This window comes from Pteropus medius, unplaced genomic scaffold, assembly GCF_902729225.1.
Source record: "Pteropus medius unplaced genomic scaffold, Ma_sr-lr_union100, whole genome shotgun sequence".
NCBI classification, from domain to species: domain Eukaryota; kingdom Metazoa; phylum Chordata; class Mammalia; order Chiroptera; family Pteropodidae; genus Pteropus; species Pteropus medius.
Window position 1 is genome coordinate 2,825,305 of NW_024342474.1, and position 19,493 is coordinate 2,844,797.

General features: G+C 32.8%; 1 pseudogene; it reads left to right on the forward strand.

The window, feature by feature from the left end:
- The first annotated feature begins 15,493 nt into the window (after positions 1-15,493).
- On the forward strand, positions 15,494-16,490 carry LOC120604986 (succinate--CoA ligase [ADP-forming] subunit beta, mitochondrial-like; annotated as a pseudogene).
- Positions 16,491-19,493: the final 3,003 nt, after the last annotated feature.

Consider the following 19,493-nt stretch of genomic DNA (forward strand, 5'->3'; position numbering starts at 1 on the left):
CAAAACAATTTTCTGCATGGCGTGGTAGAATTCTGAAATGGTCCCTGATTCTCAGTCCCTGGTGTGCAAGAAGTTCCCAGTTATTCAATCAAGCACTGATCTAGCTTTTTTGTGTGAAGAGATTTTGCAAATGTCATTAAGGTCCCAAATAGATTGACTCAAAGATAAATAAATTACCCTCAGTAGACTTGACGTAATCAGGTAAGACCTTAAAAAATATGGGCTCTTCCTCATGAAACAGACTTGATGTATTGAAGGAGATGAGGCTAGGTTTTAAGCATCTTAATTTTTGGCTACTATCTAAGGTTATCAATTTTACAAAAAAAGTATACATATCTCTGGGGGCACATAAAGATTTTCCAAAAAAGTGTAGGGGCTCAAATAGTTCAAAGAAAATCAATTTTGAAATTCTCAGTTCCCACATATATTATTCCTAAAATGAATATTCCTGAGAATGTACTTGGATTATCCTGATTTTCATTTACCACATCCCTTCTAATACCGGGTCTTTTAGTTCACAAAACTAGACCTCATCTAACACTGGCATAACATCTCTGGCATGTAAAATATTATTGGGCACAAAATACAGAGGTAATTTCAAATACTGATCATGATGTTGAGAAACTAAATACCACTAATAACTAAAAAGCAAATCTTTCTGCAAGAACAGTGATTTCTAATTAATTCCTTTCAACAAAATTAAGAGAACCCAAATGAGTTGACAGCTTGTGGACCATTAAACATAATTTTTGATAATGGATTACTGAAATTTTTTACATGTAACTCAAAAGGAGTTCAAAGGGTCATATTACACCACTATTACAAAACTTCAAATCCATTTACTTCTTTATGTGAACAAAGTTTCTTAGTAATTAATTTTTTAAGCATTAAGAATAGATTGATGTTAAAATTTCCTTATTATGGTCAAAAATAATATTCACCATCAGATACATAATCTAAATCAGGAAGAAGTACTGTCATCTCATTAAAGAATGAATTTACAATGAGATTTTACTTTATATTTTTATTATAAAAATTTGAAATGTATTTGAAATCTTTTGATTCAAAAATATGCTACTGATAATCATAATGATAACTCAATCTTGAAGAAAAAAATTAAGACATAGAACTTTATGGTCACAGGCTATTTTTAAAAGTAATTTAATTTATATAGTTTTTTTGCATAGAACTATGATAATATGATCATTAAAACTCTGTTTATAAGACATTTGAATTAAGATTACATTCTCTGGTGAAAATAAAAGGGGATAGATGAGTTAAAGGAGAAAAATGAATAGTGTTAATTTTTCAACTATTTAATAAAATTTTTTCGTGTTTTCTTTTAAATGTTCAGTGTCAAATCATCAGGGTATTTTTATTTTCTTGGATATATTAAAAAGAATGACTAAATATATTTTCTTAAAATTTTTATATTTACAATACTCCTGAAGTTACACCCTTTGCAACTACTTAAAATTATGATGGAAAGTTTTAGATAGTAAGTTAAAGCTTGTGAAAAGTAGTTTTTAAAGATTATTTTAGTGTAATACACAAACAAATAAAAATCACTAAACAACTCTGAAAAAAAATGGCTCTTCTGGACATCAATTGTTGAGAACCAATATTTCATGCCATAATCTGCCTTTATAAGTGGTATAAAAACACAGGGGCATAATATCATAGTATTAGGACACTCTGAAGAGGATCCCCAAAGAGCATTGAATGCCTTAAAGAAAATAACATTATGAGAAACTTGTGTTAATTGATTTTATGCTAATTACCTAAAGAATGTCATACCTTCCCTTTATTTACCAGCTAATTTGTTCATTCATTCCTTCATTCAACTAATTTATGTTCATCACCAAAAGTTTTCAAGAACTTGAATATAGGAGTAAACAGAGTTTATGAATTCAGTAGTCTCAGAAATTAGTGAGATGCACATACATATGAATAACTAAATATAATGACATAAATCACTATAATAAAAAAGAACTACAATCCCATTATGCTTTGAGATGGTATTGGAAATAGTGTTGCCTTTCATGGCCCATCTCAATTTTTACATTCTCCATTAGGTCGTGGGCCATGGTAAAACTGAATCACCTATTTGTAGGCAAACACACTTAGGTGTGAATCTTAGCTTTTATGTTTGCTAACTGTACAGCAAGTAAATCTTATTTTTCTAATCTATGGATTCAAGATAATAACAGACTTCCTAAAAGATTATTGTAAAGAATAAAGGAGCGAAATATAAAGTGCTCCACAGAGTGATGGGGAACACTCAGTTGGTGGATCTGTCTACTTCTATTTTTTCTCATCTCTGATTCTCTTATCAGGGTCTTCTTTTACTTACACATCTCATTTTATCTAATCTCTCCTACTCATTTTGTACCACCTAGCTGCTGTCTTTCTGCTAAGAATTTTCCTGTCTTACAAGCTTTACATATTGTATTTTCATGTCGGAATCCTCTGCCTCTGGAACAGCTAACTTCTTATCTTTTAACCTCAAAATAAGATCGCCAAAGAACCTTTCTCGAATTTTTCTTTATGCAGCTCCCCTGCCATTGTTTCCTATCATATTTCCTATATCATTACGCTCAATTTATCAGTGCATATTTTTCACTTGAATTTCTGTGTGTATGAGTGTATGTGTATATACCGTTCCTCTATTTCTAAGTTCCATGAGAGCATGAGTTGCATCTACTTCATATAACAGATACTCAAAATTATTTCTTGATTAAATTAATGGATGAATAAAGGCCCTTTCATCAGTCTCATTGTGTATCTTAAGGTCTGAAACATGAAATCATCCATGTAAATTTTACTATGCACCAAGAATAAAACATATCAATTTTGAATTTAAATAGCTATCTAAGCTCTTAGCATATGTATTTTTTTAAAAAGTTTATATAAAAAATAATAATATAAAAGTTATGTAAAGAGACTAACAAAAGCATAGTAAGATATACAAATAAAGCTTCATCAATAAGATAATGCATTGACTCTGTTACTGAAGGAAAGCAGATCATGTATGTTGCCAATAAAAGTAGGTTTTTTAAATTAGAAAGTATTTCTAATAGAATTCATTTATGAACTATTGAAGTCTAGTGAATTTTAGCCCTAATTTTCATGATAAACTTTACCCTCATATCAATTTTTACATAGATGTCAAAAAAATAAAATTAACTGAAATATCACACATTACTTAACTAGATAGATAAGAGCTTAGACATTTGTTTTGAGATGTGCACAAAAAAGTGACTAGTATATAATAGAAGAGTAAATTATAGAAATAAGAAAGAGATTAAGAAAAGGTTTTAAAAGCTCTGAATGCTGTTCTGTTAAATTGTATACAAAGCCTTATTTATGAATGGAATAGCCTACTGCATTAAGATGCAATTTAAAATTTCATAGTGTTGTGAGTTCAAAATGTTTCTTTAGTTCTGAAGAGAATAGACACTTATATTTGACCTTTTGCAATGATATATTCCCTGAATTTAAATAAGTTCATAAGTATTAATTGTTCTCAAGTGTCATTCAGTTTAGAAAGTACAGCAAAATAAGGAGACGACTCAAAAGTCAGATTATGCCACTATAGCATTACATAAAAAATCAGTCTTAGAGTAAAGTAATTCATGAAACAAGTAAACAGTGGCCGTAAAATTCATTTTAAATTTGTGGTCTTTATGCTACAAACACTTCAGTTATCAAAAGAATCCTGCTAATTATCTAACCTATACTTACTTGTCACCTTAAAAAGCCTATCAATATATGAATAACAAAAGAGCATGAAGTTTGTGATTTTTACTTACAGAGAAATTTGGCATTCCTTTATTCTTTTAATATGTACAAAATATCCTTAAAGTTGCTATCTTACTCTCATTATCCACTACCCAACTCCATTTTTAAACTGAGAAAGCCAATGCCCGTGGGAAAAAGAAGCTTGAACTATGTCACACAGATGATAAACAGTAGACTTGGGATGCAAGCCTGGCTTTGAAGCCCTAACCCTTTACTCTTTTCTTACAAAATAGGTAAAGAGATTGATTCTGGTTTAATAAGTTGCCAACTGAGTATATGAGAAGGCAGATATGTATCTATACCAAAAATCAAAATTTTGCCATTGAGGAGATTTCATTATTAATACTAGAAAAGGCTTGCCTGTGCAACACAGTGGAGACTCTTACAGACCACCTGCCATCTCTGGATTGCATTTTGGATAAAGATAGGTCGATCGTACAATAGAAGTATTAAAATTTTCTAAAAATAATTCAGCAACTCAAATTTTTTAATTAAAATATTGACGACCAAAGTAGAGTGATTCTAGACATTCACTTAGAACTATTCCAGAGACTAATATTTTATATAATAAAAATAAATTGAATGGATAACCAATCAATTTCCATCCATGAGAGTTTTGGAAGATTCACGCAAAATATTGAAAATCATTAAGCAATTCTTTATTTTAGATCTTTACCATTGTAGCTTGATTTACACAGGTGGTTAATACATAATTATTGAATTTTTAAAGATGAAATTCAGCATCTGGATATAGGCTAACTGGAAAAAGAAGATAAATTTAAGCTTTAAAAGAGTTATGTAATACCCTAAACCTCAAATTGAGAAGCAATTTATACTGGGAAAGAATGTGCATCTACTGTGTAAAGCATGTCGTAGTAATTAGCTTTGAGAGGCAGATATTACTATTTCACTTTTTGCATAAAGACCTTTTCTTTAAGATTAAAGAAAGGAGGACTCTACCAGTCTTCAATTTGCATTCACATATGTTCATTTCTTCTGCTTAGGATTTCACGTACAATTTTGCAGATACATACCCACACATTTGTTTTACTTGGCTTTGTATTTAGATCTTGAGTTCCATGTGATTGTCTCACCCATCTTCATGCCTATATTCTTTAATATCATGGCATTACTGGTATAAATGTCAAGTCCTTGAGGATAATGGTGACATGAATCCCACAGTAACCTCACTATCATTCTGATATGCACATTTTACAGTTTTAGCCATATTCCCTTTTGTAAAACACTGTTGGATCTTAGAGTCATTCACACAACTGCTTGGTCAAGTTGAGATAGGTTCATTTTCTATCCCTATATATTTCAAATCCTCTCCTTTTTTCACATAAGTTACTGCCTGTTCCTAAAGATAGATTCTTTCCCTTACAACCCAGAATCCTTTTTTACTTGTTTACGATCATTAAACACAATCTCTTACATTTGTAAAGGCAAAATCTCTTTTTCTACTAGAAGACTGTGAAAGAACATGAACTCAAAATGCTGCATACTATACTAAGAGTGCATTAATCAGTAGTAAAAAGGAAGCAAATAAGGGAGGCAGAACATGGTCATGGAAAGAAGTTTCTGTATTGATGTGTAGGCTACAAATTCATGTGTTTTGTAACTGAGCTATAATGTAAACTTGTTTGTAAAAGACTGAGATGTTGTGTTTTCTGAGGAGCAGCTTTCTTTTGGATTATTTGGTCAATATTGCTCCAGCAATACTACCATTACACAATATTGAGAAATTTCTACTCACATGAGATGAAAGCGAGTAGATTTGTCCTCAAGGAGATAGTGTCTGACAGTTCAGCTATTTCTGAAGCTATTTCAGAGGAGATGCAAGATAAGGTTTTGGGAATGTCTGTGTTTACTGTATAACACACATTGTCTGTGAACTCTATATTTTCATGATTAGAGGTAAGAAAATATTTTATAGTTAATATCTTTTTGTTAATCAAGATTGAACATAATTTGTTAGCTTGGTAATTACCATCAATTAGTTACTACATAGACAGAATAATTGGCTCACAAATATGTCCATGTCTTAATTCAACAGAATCTGTGAACATGTTATGTTACATGGCAAAGGGGAATTAAGGTAGCAGATAGAATTAAGTTTGCTTATTAGCTGGCTTTAAGATAGGAAAACTATACTGAATGATCCAGGTGGGTCTATTGTAATCACAAGGGCCCTTACAAGTGGAAGAATGTCAGAGGGATATAATGTGAAAGTCAATTAGCTATTGTTGGCTTTGAAGGTGGGAGCAGGTCATGAGTCAAGGAATGCAGATGACTTCTTGAAGCTGGAAAAGGCAAGGAAATGGATTTTCACCTACGGCTTCCAGAGAGAACTCATCCCTGTCTACATTTTGATTTTAATTCAGTGAAATCCACTTTGGACTTCATACCTGTAAGATAATTAATAGATGTTGGATTAAGCAAATAAATTGTGATTAATTTATTATAGCATCAAAAGGAAATTAATATAATACCTTTTTTTCCCATTTGTTTTTATTCAGGTGAGGAATTTTTACATTGCCAAATACCGTTAACATTTTCACTCAAGATAAAAAATAAAATACATTGAGCTATTCCTATCTTCCATTTCTAAATATCATTAAGTAATGGAAAAATCATCTCTGGATTCCAACTGCCTTTGTTTAAATTCTTCTCTGATATGTCACAGAATTAAAACCTCTTAGTGCCTCAGTTATCTTATTATTAAAATGACACAATAAGAGGCCTTATTTCATAGGGTTGTTACAAAGACCACATGAGATCTAACCCGTGCAAAAATTCCTGACATACCATGAATGCTCAATCAATAGAAGTTATTATTCTTTTCATTATTAATATTATTAAACATCTACATCCAATAAATTATTCGTTTTATCTTTTTAATGTGTCCAAAATATGTTTCCTACTTTTCAGCCCAGGTGTAGATCTTCATCACTTCTCACTAGGTCTATGGCAGCAACAACCTCTACAGGCTGAAGTACAATTCATGACATGGTTGAAGATCCTCCATGACCTGCTAATCTCTATCTGTTTCTAACCAAACCCTTCCTTGAGTTGTGTTTTCCAGTAATATGGAACAGCTTTACCACATTTGCTTATGCTTAGTCTTTGCCCACATTTTTTTCTCACTATTTCTTACTCCTCATTTAAGATAATGCTCAATTTGGTTTCACACTGATGTTCTTTTCTTAAACTCTTTGAGGTCCTCTTATCTTCTTTCACTGAATCTCATGAAAACTTTAAGTAGAGTTATGTAACATAGACATTGTCTGCCAAAATGTTCCATAGGGTCCAGACTCCTTGAACACAGAGAGCTTTATTCATTTTTATAGCTCTAGGACATGGCAGAGTAGACTCTGACTCACTCTCTCTCTCTTTCTCCCTCCCCTCAGTCCCTTTCTCCATCTATCTATGTATTTACCTATATATCTATATAGGTAAATATATATCTTTTTTTATATATGTCTATATATCTATTTTTTATATATGTCTCTCTCTCTCTCTATATATATATATATATATATTTTTTTTTTGCTAAATTGAATAAACTCTAAAGATTCTAAGTGCTCTACCCAATTGCTTTCTCTTAATATAGGGTTTTTATATTGAGTGGATTCCCATTCCTCAGCAGCATAACTTGACAACTGACTGCAGGTATAGAATATTCCTAATAGTCTGGTTACTGGAAGAAAAAAAATTTCTAGTTTATTTATTGAATGTTCTCTTTATGGCATTTTCTAAAGTAAAAATGTAGCTGTTTGGAAAATTATTGTCACTAAATAAGAAGTGATAGTGAAACTTAAAACAATAAAATATAGTACTTTTATTATTTCTAGTCTACTGTAATTTCTAATTGGATGATTTTATTCATTCTAAGAAATTATTTATTACTTGAAAACGTTGTACAATGAAATTTATTTGAGCACACTGTTGCCTTGAGTAGAAATGTCTTCATTTCATTCATAATTTTATGTATCCTATGTCATTGCTTCTCTATGTGAGGATTATGTGAATTTTTCATACTGAATCATAAATACAAACCTTAAAATTATAATTTAGATCAAAATTTCCTACTAGTTTACACCTAGAAACAATTTGAGGAATGTTGTCAACTGATGACTGGGAGACACCAAAACTTATACCTCTAAGGAGGCAGATGCAATGACAGAGCATTGGTGGGGTGTTCTGGCTACAGATAGCAGATATAAACTAGGTGAAAACTAGGATGATACTGAGAGCAGTCTTAAGTGGATTGTAGATTTTCCTTGAATTGTGGATTTTCCGGAAACTTATTTTTCAGATTTATTTCGCAATCCCTATATATCCACATTTATCAATTTTCCAAGGCAAATTACTTACCTTGCACTTGCATATATTCTTAAATTCTCCATGGAAAAGTCAATCAAATAAAAGTCAGTGTGTCCATCAAGATAAAGATGAAACTGAGTGTAGAAACTATAATATGTGAGGAATGGCTGAAATTACTAAAAATGTTTAATTAAAAAGAAGACTTACAGTGGACTAAAACAACAAAACAACTCTCTTTAAATATTTTAAAGACTTCCATAGAAAGAAAGGATTATATATATTCTTTTCAGGTCTGGAGGAGCAAAATTTGGAAATGGATTTTAGTTTCAAATAAAAAATTTAATAATAATAATAATAATAATAATTAAAACTCCTAAAAATTAGGATTAATTTTTTGAATGCTGTGAGTGTCCCTTGAGTAGAATTGTTTGAATCAGTTTTGAAGGCCTGTTTGTTAGAGATATGGTCTGAACCTTTTTAAACTGTTGTGTGTGATACTCTAAATAATCTTTATCTAGGCCTCTCATTAAATAAATACATATCAAGTATCTTCTATGCTGGGTCATTATGTTGGTACAGCAGATCAATATCAATAAGACCCAGTGCCTATCATCAAAAAGCACATTGTTTCCACTTCACACACATTCACATGGCTACTACATAAAACAAACAAACAAACAAACAAAACAAAATAAAATAACAACTGTTGAGGATGTAGAGAAATTGGTACCCTTATGCACTGTTGGTGAGAATGTAAATTTATGCAGCTGCTTTGGAAAATAGTATGGCAGTTCCTCAAAAACTAAAAATAGATCCATATGATCCAGCAATTCCATTTCTAAGTATATACCCCAAACAATTGAAAACAGGGACTCAAACAGATATTTTTACACCCATGTTCATAGCAGAATTATTTACAATAGTCAAAAGGTGGAAGCAAACCGGATGTCCACTGATGGGTGGATAAATAAAATGTGGTATATATCTAATAGAATATTATTCATTCTTAAAAAAGCAAGAAATTCTCACACATACTACAGAATGGATAAACCTTGAGTACATTATGCTTCATGAAATAAGTCAGTCATAAAAGGTTAAATGTTGTATGTTTCCACTTATATGAGGTTATCTAGAAGAGTCCAATTTATAGAGATGGAAAGAAGAATGATAGTTTGCAGGGGCTGGAGGGAGCAATGGAGAATTATTATGTAATGGATACAGAATTTCCATTTGAGAAAATGGAAGAGTTCTGCAGCTGGATCATGATAATGGCTGCACAATGTACTTTATGCCACTGAATTATACACACAAAAATGATTAAGATGATAAGTTTTATGTTATACTTTATCACAGTTGTTTTTAAAGCTCATTGTCTGGTTGTCATTTTTGCTTTCAAAATCTTGGATTTAATCTATGTATCCACTGAAAATCTCTTATGATTCAACATTATAAGAACTAAATATCAGTTTCTACTCTCGTTTTACTGTCTCAGAGGGCAGCAACGCATTCACACATTTACTCAGCCTAAAAACATAAGAATTAACTTGTATTGCTTCTTTTCCTTCTTTACTCTCACTTCCAAAAAGTTACTAAATCTTATTTTATTCCATCTCCTTAATACCTCTCAAATCTCATACTTTTATTCCAGCAGCCAATGCCTAGTTCAAATCATCATAATTTCTTGCTTGCATTACTGTAGTAAACTTCTAATTATCTTTATCTACGGTCATATTCCACTCTGATCAATTTAACATAGTTGTCAGAGTGATATTTATAAAAATACTGTTCATTTTACTTTCTTGTTTAAAATTCATTTCCTCCCCAGAGATTTCAGGATAAAGTATAAAATCTTAGCATTGCATAAAATATTTGCCCTCTCTGGACCCTTGCTTTTTTTAAAAATATTTTTCTACCTTCATCTCATGCATTCAACAAATGAATATTTATAGAGTACTTTCAATATGAAAAGTATTTTGCTATGAATGTTGGCAATGAATGTTGAATAAAATAGACAGTCTGTGGTTTCATGGAGTGTATAGTCTAGTTCGGGATGCAGACATTAATTCTAAAATTCATACAGATAAATGCGTATCACAAACAATGGTGAGTGCTAGGAAAGAAAGATAGAGGATAATGTGAGAACATATATGACCTAGTGTGGGGGTCTGGAAAGGCTTCCCCAAGGAGGTGATATTTGAGTTGCGATTTCAAGATTTAGTATGTTTCAATAATACAAAGTGGGGAAAAAAATTTAATCAGAGATAACCATAGGTGCTCTCTTTTATGCAAGATGGAGGATAGCATATTTGAAGAGCTAAAAAGAATATGCATGGAGAACAAAGAGAGAAGGTGGTACAAGTAGAAGCTGGAAAGATGGATGGATGACTAAAATTTTGATCTTTATTCTTTAAGTAATGCTTTAGTTATTTTGATTTCTTCTCTTTGTCATGCTCTCTGTCATTTTTTGCCCATTTTATACTCTGTTGCTTCTATTGGGAATGTCGTTTCCGTGCCTCTAACAATATTTATCCTTGAAGAACCAGTCGAGATCATCTCAGCTGAGTTATGTGCTCTGCTTGTATACACTCCTTGGGCTTTGCATAACTCTTCCACAGCACTTGCCAGACTGTAAAGTCATATTATTTTACTAGAACACTCATGCCTCAAGGAAAGGAGCTGAATATCATTCATCTTTGTATCCATAGCCACTAGCACCATTTCTCACGTAGTTTCATTGAAAAATACTTATTGAGTACTTATTCTGGAAAGATACTAAAATGGTAGTACTGAAGAATACAAAGTTGTATAAATATCACCTTTACGGAACTTGGTGTTTATTACGAACAATACATGATAAAGAGCAGCTGCGTTTATACTTTCCTAAGGCCAGCTGTGCACAGAGAAGACAGATACAACAGCTTTATTACACTAACACTTTGAGGGCGAGCATCTATTAGAGTTTAACAAATGCATTATGCCATCTAAGAAATCATCTTCATTTTATGTGCCTCTAGCTCTTTGTTTTCTCCTTATAACAATCTGTGTTCAACAGAAACTGAGATGAAGGTGAGAAATCTACAGGAAAACAAGAAAAAAAATTTAAGAACTCTGTTAATACTGTTCAAATAGACCAATGCCATCTGTCATGATATTTTATTAAATTATTATATTTTATTAGTTTTTCTTTTTAACCATGTATTTTAATAAGCTATTTCCCTACATCTTTATATTTTTACATACATTTTTCATCAAGTAACCTTAAATTTACATCTTCCTTTTCTATCTGAAAGTTAGTTTAACCCCACAAAAATAACACAAAATTAATAAGAACACATCAAGCAACTGTTTGGTGGCAATCATTGAGTTTTTACTTGATGAGACCACCTTCTGCTATTAATACACTCAGAATTCATTCACAATTAAGGACCTCAAAATTTTCAATTTTAGCTTTGTTTAAATCTACTGACACTATTTTTATTCAATTTGCCTACATTTTTCCTTTTTAATGAAAACTCTGGTTCTTATACCTTGAGTATAGAACATATGGTAATTGTAGAATCCTATAGAGTAGAAATGATACTTAGATCTTCATGTCTATTTTTACATGTCTCAGCATATACTCTAGAGAAAACTAGCAATAAGAAAAACCATGTAGAAATGTTCTGTATTGACAAGTTTCAGAAACACTAGCATAGCTCTTTGTTGGAGAAATCATTTTCATTTTAAGTCTTTGGTAATCCTGTATTAAAGAAATGTATTGACATTGCCTAAAACTATTTTACCATAGATATTATATTTTCCAGCAATATCTATTAAACCATGGAACTAAAATTTTAGAGACAATTCAGGAAATACTATTATGGTAAATTCATTTGACTTTAGTAAAAGGATGAAATGAAAGCTGTATTCATAATGGCATAATAACATCACTAAGGTAGTTACAGGCAGAATTGGGAGTAGAATCCAGCTCTTCTTTCTTTCAGTCTTGACCACAAGTTCATGTTCTTTAAGAGGACAGATAGATATGGAAGTACATGAAACAACCTGTGGAGTCCCTAAAATTACTAAGACACCATATACAAAACAGATAGCTGAGCTAATGCTGTGATTTAATTAAACTTACATTTGATATCACATTTAATGTTTAAAATATATTAATGAAAAGTATTTTTTATTGACATTTAAGAAAGATAGTAAAATAATCCACTTGGAAGACCATACAAGATTTATGGCATATTCAATTTGTGCTGAGGTCTTTAGAGAAAAATATAATACAGATTATTAACACATTCTAAACTGTGTGTTACAAGAGTAAATATTTATATTTAGAAAGGGGAAAAATCCAGAGTGAAAACATGCTTTTGAAAAGTTGAAAAATTCATTGTTAAATGTTATGTTGGCATGAAACATACAAAGCACAAATACAGAAATATGACTGTTCTTCCAGTTTACGTTGTTAAACATCTTAAACATATCAAATGTAGCACATATGCACAAGCAAATAGCAATCATGAAACTTTGTTATCAATTAAAACATGTCAAGAGAAGCATGTTTCACATGCGCCCAGTAAATTGTAAAAAATTAATTGCTGAATTGAAATTTAAGTATTAGCTATTAAATGAAAAGCTAATATGCTATAATTTTGCAAATATGTAAACTAGTTATCAGAGAGTGTCCTTCTCTCATAGGAATAGTATTGACTATAGAAACACTAGTTGCAGTAAATAATAAATCCCAATATTTTCAGCAACTAAGCAAAATAGAGATCCATTTCTATTTTGTACCAAGGCATTCTTGGTCAGCATCAGTTTTCATATTATGATTTGACCCTCTCCTAGTTTCTCAGCATCCTCTGAATCCAGAAAGTACATAGGGGAAGACAGGATGGAAAGTCTTGCCTGCTTCTTAATTCCCTCAGTCCAGAAACAACACAACGTGTTTGCTCACGTTCTTTTAGTGAGGGTTTGGAAATGTAACCCTAAACTGGGAAGTTGCTTCTCAGCAAGTACTCTGTACTATGGAGGGGGAAGCACCAATTTCAGTGGGCAGTTAGTTGTTCTGCCACCTGAATGGGAAATAGCCAAGTTTGTTTTCTATGTAGAGATAATTAGGATAAAAAATTTCAAATCTTAAGAAAAAGCTTGAAGTAAAGATTTATTAATTTATTCAACACACGCACACACACATAGACACACACAAACACACACACACACATTCCCTACTATGTCCCCAGTTTCTTATTTTTCTGCCCTGCCACCTTCAGTGTGTCACTGACCTTTCAATATCATAATTCAGTTATCTCGATACCAGTTTAACAGTCAGATGATACAACATTCAGTAGAAGAAGAAGGTATTTCTTCCTGTTTCATTTTTTATTTTTGAGAAATGTCTTTCACTGAAGAACCTCTCAATACAATTTCCCTCATGTTTATTGGCTAGTATTGTATTGCCTTTATGCCAAAACCAATCACTACCCAGAAAAATGGCACCACTATGATTGGCTTTAGCCATGGTTTCAACCTATATTAAGCATAGTTCTGTGAACAAAACCCGGATTCTATTAGGAAGACAAGAGAAAATGTTGATTGAGTAGGCATCTAACTGCTACTATGATATAAAAATTAAGAACAAAATAAAAACATCCCCAAAATCAAAATGAATGAGATTAGGTTGGTATGACATCATAACAAATGTGTTAGTTTCTAATAACCAATGTACTCTCTTCTAAACTATCTCAAAACATCTCTGTTTGGAGCAGAGATATATCCAAATTGATTATGCCTTAACTGTAATGAAATATAATGATATCAGAAAACAGTTTTCTGTTCTAGATCCACTCCTCATTACTGATGTGCAGTGGAAAGACTCTCAACCATAACAAATGGCCAGTAATCTGGCAGGCATTGCCAATATACTGTCCATCCTCTAAAAAAAAAATCAACATTTTTTTTTTTGTAGTATCTGCAAGGATTAAACCATATGTTATATAAACCATATGTTATATAAACTCCCCTTCTAAATATTGAATCTTTCATGAAATCAAGGGACACTGGCCCCATTGTAGAGATAGGGTGAGATTGTCTATGAGTGATAATGTCCAGGGACTAAATCCAAAATCAATGAGAGGCATTCAAACCAAAACACTTACTGGAAAGCGCTAGGCCAAAAAAAGGCTATGCAGTCGTAAGAGCTAACATTTATGGAATGTTGGCAATGTGCTGGTTTCTCTGCTAAGTGCTTTTCACCGTTTGTAAATATGATTTTAATCTTCACATATTTAGGTAAGTGTGATTTCTATACCTATTTAGCAGAGGAGGAACTTGAAACGCTGACAGATTAAATAATGTATTCTAAGTCATGCAGCCAGGAAGTGTTAGAGCCATGAGTTAACCCTGAGCAATTGGATTTCAGAGACCATGGGCTGACCCACTGTACCAATCTTCCAGTAACGAACCTTGTGATGGAAACGGGGGGTTTGGGACCAGGAGTGAGGAGTGGGGGACGTGGGCTCTGGAAAGTTTCTTGACTCCTGGGAGCCACATAGGTAATTTCTTACTGGTGCCTGTGCCCTTTATCACACAGGACTCTCATGAGAGCATCCTTTGCTTATTCCAAAATGTTTCCAATTTCTTAATAGATGAATCTCAAAAAACTGTGGCAGTGCTGTGTTTAGTCAAAGTATCACCGGGACACAGCCTTCATTTTTGGGCTTAGAACAATGATATCAATAGATGAGATGTGAAATTTAGAGCAAAATATCTCTTGACCTGCATTTTTCACAGTGTGCATTCAAATGTATAAAATATTAGAAAGATCCTGTGTAAAATGAAATTTTAATATAAATTATAGAATGTAATGAAAAAAACATCTTCCTGAAATTAACTATTTTAATTACTATCGCTAGTATTGGATACCAAGTTAAAAAATAGTATTGAACGTATGAAGAAATTACTGTTATTCATTTATATTCAAATTCATAACATTCCTACTCTGTGTTGATACTATATTTTATGCTAAGAATACAAAATAAAATATAGGTTTTGCTTTAAGTGGCTTATAATCTTTTACGGAGAAACACAATGGAGTTATAGATGGCATATATAGGTTTAATAATAAAGTGACTGAAAATTTTTTCTTTTTTAAAAAAACATGGAGAAGAGGTTGGGGTTGGACTCAGAAATGGTAGCCTCCAAATTCTGTAGCCCACTGTTGGCTGCCACAACCCTTAGGAGCCACCTGTCCCAGATGGGCACCACAAGCTACCACCCAGATTTTGGAAAATTCTTTAACAACCATGGACTCCAAGTACAGCAGCAACAACAAAGGAATCTCTAACTACACAAATATACGAGTATGAAATTGTAAGAAGCTGGAATCACCATTCCCAAAAGACACGCAGCTGTCAGCAGATAAAGCTTATGCAACTGCCAAAAAGTTAGGTTCAAAAGATGTTGTGATGAAGGCACAGATTTTAGCTGGTGGTAGAGGAAAAGGAACACTTGATTGTGGCCTCAAAGGAGGAATGAAGGTCATTTTCTTTCCAAAAGAAGCAAAAGCTGTTTCCTCACAAATGATTGGGAAAAAGTAAAAAGGAGTAAAGGGCAGAATTTGCAATGAAGCATTGGTTTGTGAGTGAAGATATCCTAGGAGAGAATATTACTTTGCAATAACAATGGAAAAGTTATTTCAAGGTCTTTAATAGGAATTTCTCAAGGTGATGTCAACATTGAAGATGTTGCTACAGAGACCCCGGAGGCCATAGTTAAAGAACCTATCGATATTGTAGACGACATCAAAAAGGAACTGCTGTTCAACTTGCACAGAAGATGGGATTTCCACTTAATGTTGTGGATTCTACAGCAGAAAATATGATCAAGCTTTGCAGCCTTTTTCTGAAAAATGATGGCATCATGGTATAAATAAATCCAATGGTAGAGGATTTAGATGGATACAAAGATCAATTTTGATTCTAATTCAGCTTATTGCCAGAATATCTTTGACCTATGGGACTGGACCCAGAAAGATGAAAGGGACAAAGATGCAGCTAAGGCAGATCTCAATTACATTGGCCTAGATGGGAATATAGGCTGTCTAGTAAGTGGTACTGGTTTGGCTATGACCACAATGAATATAATCAAACTTCATGGAGAGAGACTCCAGCCAATTTTCTTGATGTTGGTGGTAGTGCCACAGTCCATCAAATAACAAAAGCATTTATCACTTCAGATAAAAAGGTACTGGTTATTATGGTCAACATTGTTGGAGAAATCATGCCATGTGATTTATTGCACAGGGTGTAGTCGTGACAGTAAAGGATCTGGAAATTAAAATACTTATTGTGGTATGGTTATAAGGTACCTGAGATGATGCTAAAGCACTGATAATGGAGAGTAGACTTAAAATTCTTTTTTGTGATGACTTGAAGTTGCTAAAATGGTTGTAAAGCTCTCTGAAATAGTGACCTTAGCCAAGCAAACCCAGGTGAATGTGAAATTTCAGTTGTCAGTCTGCCGAGAACTCATTGGATGGCTGAAGGTATTAAATGTGCTATAATGGTTAAAAATACCATGTTCTGTATTATTATTGTTCTTTTTAGTGTGTGAAGATTGTAATTACCATTTAGGCACACAAAAAAAATTTAAAAACATTTGGTCTGTTTAATTCTGCTGTTGAGAATGTGCTCTTTGCATAAAGAATACTTAATGCAGTTATCTAGTTTCTTTTGTTGCAGCCTCCTTTTTCACTTCTACAGAATGTTACTTGAAACATGCCAGTTTATTATTGTTGGATACTACATTCTTTAATGAAATAAGTCCTATGTATAAAATAAATATGAAGATCAAGGTTTATTCTTTAATGTTAGAGATATATCTAATAACTAGTCTCATAAGTAAGCAATGCATTAAAACAATGTTATATAAAAGTGTTTATCTCCAACACCAAACGCCTAACTAAATATATCGATCACTATTTATAAACAGAGTTTTCAAACACTCCCCAGAATATTCTTTTAAGTATTTCAGTGAAGTAACTTGTTAATTATTTGAACATTGTTTTAATTATTACAAAATACTGATAACTCCAAGTCTTTATGATCCTGTGGTATTGAGAAGAACCTCGAAGTTTGTATCAAATAAAGGTATATTTCCTAATGACTTGGCAGAAAAATATTAACAATGTCAATTTAAATTAATAAAAATCTCTCAACAGGAAAAAAAAAGACAGAGAATAGAATGCTCTATAGAGCCTACTTGGGAGGCTGATAAGCAGGTTTGTCTATCTGTTGACACAAAATAAACTGCCCCCAAAACTTAGTTACTTACAAAAAGAGTCATCTAGTTATTTACAATTTTTTGGATCAGGAATTTGAGCTGGGCTTCTCTAGGATGGCTTGGTGTTGCTTCAAGTGATGTCATTTGAGCTCATGTGTGTATTGGGCTTCATCTGGGATGGAAAAGATTAAGACCTCTCTACATATGCCCTTTTATTTATGAGGAATCTAGTTTAGACTTTTGTATACAGTATGTAAAAATGTTTCAAGAGACAGAAAACCCTAATTCACAAGTGCTTTTGATTTTTCTGCTTGTATCACATTTGCTAATGTTTATAGGCTAAATCAAGTCCTATGGTCAAGATCAGAATCAATTTTAGATGGTACTACACAAGGACATGGATACAGGAAAGTCCATCCATCCCTTGGGGGCCACTGTGGTAATTTAATATGATAGATGCCTTCTGACCTCAATGATTTTCATCTCTCCTACATGTTACTAAAACAAAAAGAGTTATCTGCACCACCCTGTCCCCTTTTCCAATACACAACATACAGTGGGGAGATAGGGAAAAGATTACTGCAATAGGCAATCCATTCAAAGAACAGGAGGCATACAACAGTTACTGTGTTGTAGCAATTCTGAAATATAGCCAGGCTTCCCTATGCCTGCTACTGTTTCAGGGACTGTTACCTTATCAAGACCCGGTCCTGCTCCATGAGTGTTTCTCTAGTCCACTGTGCTTCACAGCTCTTGGCTCTGCCCTCTGAGAAGTCTTGTTTTCTTTTTCTGTAAGAAATGGCTGAGTAGGTTTCTCATCCTGTTTCCTGCCTATACAAAATTGAATTCCAGAATCTTCTTTTGTTTTTGAGGTTTCTCTGTCCCTTTGATCATCCAAACTGATTTAATTTCTTTAAAAATGTCATAGGTTTTCTATGAATTAAAGTATAGTCCACTCCATTAGACAAAAGCCACATACACAATTCTTTTTGAGATATCTTTTTCTAGTTATCTTCAAAAGTATTTCATGAACCATAACTTTATGATTTCTAGAGGTCAAGATGAGAAGGTCTAATAGTGACTACTTTTACTATTTCAGAAGTCTTAGCAAAGAGTCTTATAGCATTGATAGGATATTTACTCTGGAACTAATTTTTTTTTCTCTCAGAATGTTTTTCTATTTAGAGGGGCTGGAGATGTGAAATAGTTTTTTATATTCCAACTCAGAAAGCCTGGCTTCTCTGTATCCAATTCTGATTGAAAAACTAGCAGTTTTCCCTTTAACTTATCTCTCACATCTGTATTTTATCATATGCCATTAAAAGAAGGCAATTGAAATTTCAAACATCTTGCCTAGAAATCTTAGTAGATATACAATTGCATATATTTTCTATTCCAAAGATATCCTTTTTATCAGTTTTTGTTTTTGTTTTTGTTTTTGCTGTTACATTCATGGTTTACCATTTTTTCCAGACTGCAAATAGTAGTTTCCTTGCTCATTTTCTGGCCTCTACTAACTGTTTTTTTTTTTCTTTTTAACATAGGTTTTGATAACAATTTCCTTAGCTCTCTTATAGCCTTTGCCTGCCATCCGGTTCCAAAGGCAATGCCTCTTCTCAGCGTCCTCTTTGTCCAGGTTTCCAAAGCTAGATACGGTGGTCATTTATTAAAAAAGGAGAAAACCTCAAAAAAAAGAAAAGTAGGAGGCAGGGGAGGCCAGGCCAGGCTCGCAGGTCCCATCACTAATTTCTGCACCTGTTTTCGTGCCTGCAATGATCCCACCCATCTGCTCCAGGTTTCTGCAGGTATAGGTGACACTCATAAAAACAATATCTGAGTAGGAGGGTCTTTGGGACCTGCAAAGTGGAAAATCTTATATCTGGGAAAATGAAGATTTGTGTTTGCTCAAAGGAGTAAGGTGAAGAAGGTGTGATGGGGAAAGGGAGAAGTTGGTAAAACTAAGACTGTGGGAAAGTTCAGATGTTATCATTAAAGAAAATTTGATGCAAAACAAATAAGGAATTCATGGCCCCTACATAGCTTAATAGGTCCTTATTGCATAACATATGCCATATTTTCATTTTCTAGTAAAT